The sequence below is a fragment of the Anopheles moucheti genome, chromosome 2 (genome assembly GCF_943734755.1).
Source record: "Anopheles moucheti chromosome 2, idAnoMoucSN_F20_07, whole genome shotgun sequence".
In the NCBI taxonomy this organism is placed as follows: Eukaryota; Metazoa; Arthropoda; class Insecta; order Diptera; family Culicidae; genus Anopheles; species Anopheles moucheti.
The window spans coordinates 2640463-2646462 of NC_069140.1; positions in this window are offsets into that span (position 1 = coordinate 2640463).

The following is a 6000-nucleotide window of genomic DNA, read 5'->3' on the forward strand; positions in this document are numbered from 1 at the left end:
GACCAGTTTTTCAAGCTCCTGATACCAGGAGAGCATCCAACACAGGAGGATGCTTTTTCTGTGTTAATCAAAACAGAAAACTCGCCAAAAATGACCAGTTTTTCAAGCTCCTGATACCAGGAGAGCATCCAACGCAGGAGGATGCTTTTTCCGTTTCGATCGAGACCGAAAAGTCGCCAAAATTGACCAGTTTTTCATGCTCCTGATACCAGGAGAGCATCCAACGCAGGAGGATGCTTTTTCCGTGTCGATCGAGCCAGAAAACTCGCCCAAAATTACCAGTTTTTCATGCTCCTGATACCAGGAGAGCATCCAACGCAGGAGGATGCTTTTTCCGTGTCGATTGAGACAGAAAACTCGCCCAAAATGACCAGTTTTTCAAGTTCCTGATTCCAGGAGAGCATCCAACGCAGGAGGATGCTTTTTCCGTGTCAATCGAGACAGAAAACTCGCCCAAAATGACCAGTTTTTCAAGCTCCTGATACCAGGAGAGCATCCAACACAGGAGGATGCTTTTTCTATGTTAATCAAAACAGAAAACTCGCCAAAAATGACCAGTTTTTCAAGCTCCTGATACCAGGAGAGCATCCAACGCAGGAGGATGCTTTTTCCGTTTCGATCGAGACCGAAATATGGCCAAAATAGACCAGTATTTCATGCTCCTGATACCAGGAGAGCATCCGACACAGGAGGATGCTTTTTCGTGTCAATCGAGACAGAAAACTCGCCCAAAATGACCAGTTTTTCTAGCTCCTGATACCAGGAGAGCATCCAACGCAGGAGGATGCTTTTTCCGTGTCAATCGAGACAGAAAACTCGCCAAAAATGACCAGTTTTTCAAGTTCCTGATTCCAGGAGAGCATCCAACGCAGGAGGATGCTTTTTCCGTGTCAATCGAGACAGAAAACTCGCCAAAAGGATGCTTTTTCCGTGTGAATCGAGACAGAAAACTCGCCCAAAATGACCAGTTTTTCAAGCTCCTGATACCAGGAGAGCATCCAACGCAGAAGGATGCTTTTTCCGTGTCAATCGAGACAGAAAATTCGCCCAAAAAGACCAGTTTTTCAAGCTCCTGATACCAGGAGAGCATCCAACGCAGGAGGATGCTTTTTCCGTGTCAATCGAGACAGAAAACTCGCCCAAAAAGACCAGTTTTTCAAGCTCCTGATACCAGGAGAGCATCCAACGCAGGAGGATGCTTTTTCCGTGTCAATCGAGACAGAACCCTCGCCTAAAATGACCAGTTTTTCAAGCTCCTGATACCAGGAGAGCATCCAACGCAGGAGGATGCTTTTTCCGTGTCAATCGAGACAGAAAAGTCACCGAAATTGACCAGTTTTTCATGCTCCTGATACCAGGAGAGCATACAACGCAGGAGGATGCTTTTTCCGTGTCGATCGAGCCAGAAAACTCGCCAAAAATGACCAGTTTTTCAAGCTCCTGATACCAGGAGAGCATCCAACGCAGGAGGATGCTTTTTCCGTGTCAATCGAGACAAAAAACTCGCCAAAAATGACCAGTTTTTCAAGCTCCTGATACCAGGAGAGCATCCAACGCAGGAGGATGCTTTTTCCGTGTCAATCGAGACAGAAAACTCGCCAAAAATGACCAGTTTTTCAAGCTCCTGATACCAGGAGAGCATCCAACGCAGGAGGATGCTTTTTCCGTGTCAATCGAGACAGAAAACTCGTCCAAAATGACCAGTTTTTCAAGCTCCTGATACCAGGAAAGCATCGAATGCAGGAGGATGCTTTTTCCGTGTCAATCGAGACAGAAAAGTCGCCGAAATTGACCAGTTTTTCATGCTCCTGATACCAGGAGAGCATCCAACGCAGGAGGATGCTTTTTCCGTGTCGATCGAGCCAGAAAACTCGCCAAAAATGACCAGTTTTTCAAGCTCCTGATTCCAGGAGAGCATCCAACGCAGGAGGATGCTTTTTCCGTGTCAATCGAGACAAAAAACTCGCCAAAATGAACAGTTTTTCAAGCTCCTGATACCAGGAGAGCATCCAACGCAGGAGGATGCTTTTTCCGTGTCAATCGAGACAGAAAACTCGCCAAAATGAACAGTTTTTCAAGCTCCTGATACCAGGAGAGCATCCAACGCAGGAGGATGCTTTTTCCGTGTCAATCGAGACAGAACACTCGCCTAAAATGACCAGTTTTTCAAGCTCCTGATACCAGGAGAGCATCCAACGCAGGAGGATGCTTTTTCCGTGTCAATCGAGACAGAAAAGTCGCCGAAATTGACCAGTTTTTCATGCTCCTGATACCAGGAGAGCATCCAACGCAGGAGGATGCTTTTTCCGTGTCGATCGAGCCAGAAAACTCGCCAAAAATGACCAGTTTTTCAAGCTCCTGATTCCAGGAGAGCATCCAACGCAGGAGGATGCTTTTTCCGTGTCAATCGAGACAAAAAACTCGCCAAAATGAACAGTTTTTCAAGCTCCTGATACCAGGAGAGCATCCAACGCAGGAGGATGCTTTTTCCGTGTCAATCGAGACAGAAAACTCGCCAAAAATGACCAGTTTTTCAAGCTCCTGATACCAGGAGAGCATCCAACGCAGGAGGATGCTTTTTCCGTGTCAATCGAGACAGAAAACTCGTCCAAAATGACCAGTTTTTCAAGCTCCTGATACCAGGAAAGCATCGAATGCAGGAGGATGCTTTTCCGTGTCGATTGAGACAGAAAACTCGCCCAAAAACACCAGTTTTTCAAGCTCCTGATACCAGGAGAGCATCCAACGCAGGAGGATGCTTTTTCCGAGTCAATCGAGACAGAAAACTCGCCCAAAATGACCAGATTTTCAAGCTCCTGATACCAGGAGAGCATCCAACGCAGGAGGATGCTTTTTCTGTGTTAATGTGTTAATGTGTGAAAACTCGCCAAAAATGACCAGTTTTTCAAGCTCCTGATACCAGGAGAGCATCCGACACAGGAGGATGCTTTTTCCGTTTCGATCGAGACAGAAAACTCGCCAAAAATGACCAGTTTTTCAAGCTCCTGATACCAGGAGAGCATCCAACGCAGGAGGATGCTTATTCCGAGTCAATCGAGACAGAAAACTCGCTAAAATGACCAGTTTTTCAAGCTCCTGATACCAGGAGAGCATACAACGCAGGAGGATGCTTTTTCCGTGTCAATCGAGACAGAAAACTCGCCCAAAATGACCAGATTTTCAAGCTCCTGATACCAGGAGAGCATCCAACGCAGGAGGATGCTTTTTCCGAGTCAATCGAGACAGAAAACTCGCCCAAAATGACCAGATTTTCAAGCTCCTGATACCAGGAGAGCATCCAACGCAGGAGGATGCTTTTTCCGTGTCGATTGAGACAGAAAACTCGCCAAAAATGACCAGTTTTTCATGTTCCTGATTCCAGGAGAGCATCCAACGCAGGAGGATGCTTTTTCCGAGTCAATCGAGACAGAAAACTCGCTAAAATGACCAGTATTTCAAGCTCCTGATACCAGGAAAGCATCGAATGCAGGAGGATGCTTTTCCGTTTCGATTGAGACAGAAAACTCGCCCAAAATGACCAGTTTTTCAAGCTCCTGATACCAGGAGAGCATCCAACGCAGGAGGATGCTTTTTCCGAGTCAATCGAGACAGAAAACTCGCCCAAAATGACCAGATTTTCAAGCTCCTGATACCAGGAGAGCATCCAACGCAGGAGGATGCTTTTTCCGTGTCGATTGAGACAGAAAACTCGCCAAAAATGACCAGTTTTTCAAGTTCCTGATTCCAGGAGAGCATCCAACGCAGGAGGATGCTTTTTCGTGTCGATTGAGACAGAAAACTCGTCCAAAATTACCAGTTTTTCATGCTCCTGATACCAGGAGAGCATCCAACGCAGGAGGATGCTTTTTCCGTGTCAATCGAGACAGAAAACTCGCCCAAAATGACCAGTTTTTCAAGCTCCTGATACCAGGAGAGCATACAACGCAGGAGGATGCTTTTTCCGTGTCAATCGAGACAGAAAACTCGCCCAAAATGACCAGTTTTTCAAGCTCTGATACCAGGAGAGCATCCAACGCAGGAGGATGCTTTTTCCGTGTTGATCGAGACAGAAAACTCGCCAAAAATTACCAGTTTTTCAAGCTCCTGATACCAGGAGAGCATCCAACGCAGGAGGATGCTTTTTCCGTGTCAATCGAGACAGAAAACTCGTCCAAAATGACCAGTTTTTCAAGCTCCTGATACCAGGAGAGCATCCAACGCAGGAGGATGCTTTTTCCGTGTCAATCGAGACAGAAAACTTTTTCCGTGTCAATCGAGACAGAAAACTCGCCCAAAATGACCAGATTTTCAAGTTCCCGATACCAGGAGAGCATCCAACGCAGGAGGATGCTTTTTCCGTGTCAATCGAGGCAGAAACCTCGCCTAAAATGACCAGTTTTTCAAGCTCCTGATACCAGGAGAGCATCCAACGCAGGAGGATGCTTTTTCCGTGTCGATCGAGCCAGAAAACTCGCCCAAAATTACCAGTTTTTCATGCTCCTGATACCAGGAGAGCATCCAACGCAGGAGGATGCTTTTTCCGTGTCAATCGAGACAGAAAACTCGCCCAAAATGACCAGTTTTTCAAGTTCCTGATTCCAGGAAAGCATCGAATGCAGGAGGATGCTTTTCCGTGTCGATTGAGACAGAAAACTCGTCCAAAATGACTAGTTCTCAAGTTCCTGATACCAGGAGAGCATCCAACGCAGGAGGATGCTTTTTCCGTGTCAATCGAGACAGAAACCTCGCCAAAAATGACCAGTTTTTCAAGCTCCTGATACCAGGAGAGCATCCAACGCCGGAGGATGCTTTTTCCGTTTCGAACGAGACCGAAAAGTCGCCAAAATTGACCAGTTTTTCAAGCTCCTGATACCAGGAGAGCATCCAACGCAGGAGGATGCTTTTTCCGTGTCAATCGAGACAGAAAACTTTTTCCGTGTCAATCGAGACAGAAAACTCGCCCAAAATGACCAGATTTTCAAGTTCCCGATACCAGGAGAGCATCCAACGCAGGAGGATGCTTTTTCCGTGTCAATCGAGACAGAAACCTCGCCTAAAATGACCAGTTTTTCAAGCTCCTGATACCAGGAGAGCATCCAACGCAGGAGGATGCTTTTTCCGTTTCGAACGAGACCGAAAAGTCGCCAAAATTGACCAGTTTTTCAAGCTCCTGATACCAGGAGAGCATACAACGCAGGAGGATGCTTTTTCCGTGTCAATCGAGACAGAAACCTCGCCTAAAATGACCAGATTTTCAAGCTCCTGATACCAGGAGAGCATCCAACGCAGGAGGATGCTTTTTCCGTGTCAATCGAGACAGAAAACTCGTCAAAAATGACTAGTTTTTCAAGCTCCTGATACCAGGAGAGCATCCAACGCAGGAGGATGCTTTTTCCGAGTCAATCGAGACAGAAAACTCGCCCAAAATGACCAGATTTTCAAGCTCCTGATACCAGGAGAGCATCCAACGCAGGAGGATGCTTTTTCCGTGTCAATCGAGACAGAAAACTCGTCAAAAATGACTAGTTTTTCAAGCTCCTGATACCAGGAGAGCATCCAACGCAGGAGGATGCTTTTTCCGAGTCAATCGAGACAGAAAACGCGCCAGAAATGACCAGTTTTTCAAGCTCCTGATACCAGGAGAGCATCCAACGCAGGAGGATGCTTTTTCCGAGTCAATCGAGACAGAAAACTCGCCCAAAATGACCAGTTTTTCAAGCTCCTGATACCAGGAGAGCATACAACGCAGGAGGATGCTTTTTCCGTGTCAATCGAGACAGAAAACTCGCCCAAAATGACCAGTTTTTCAAGCTCTGATACCAGGAGAGCATCCAACGCAGGAGGATGCTTTTTCCGTGTTGATCGAGACAGAAAACTCGCCAAAAATTACCAGTTTTTCAAGCTCCTGATACCAGGAGAGCATCCAACGCAGGAGGATGCTTTTTCCGTGTCAATCGAGACAGAAAACTCGTCCAAAATGACCAGTTTTTCAAGCTCCTG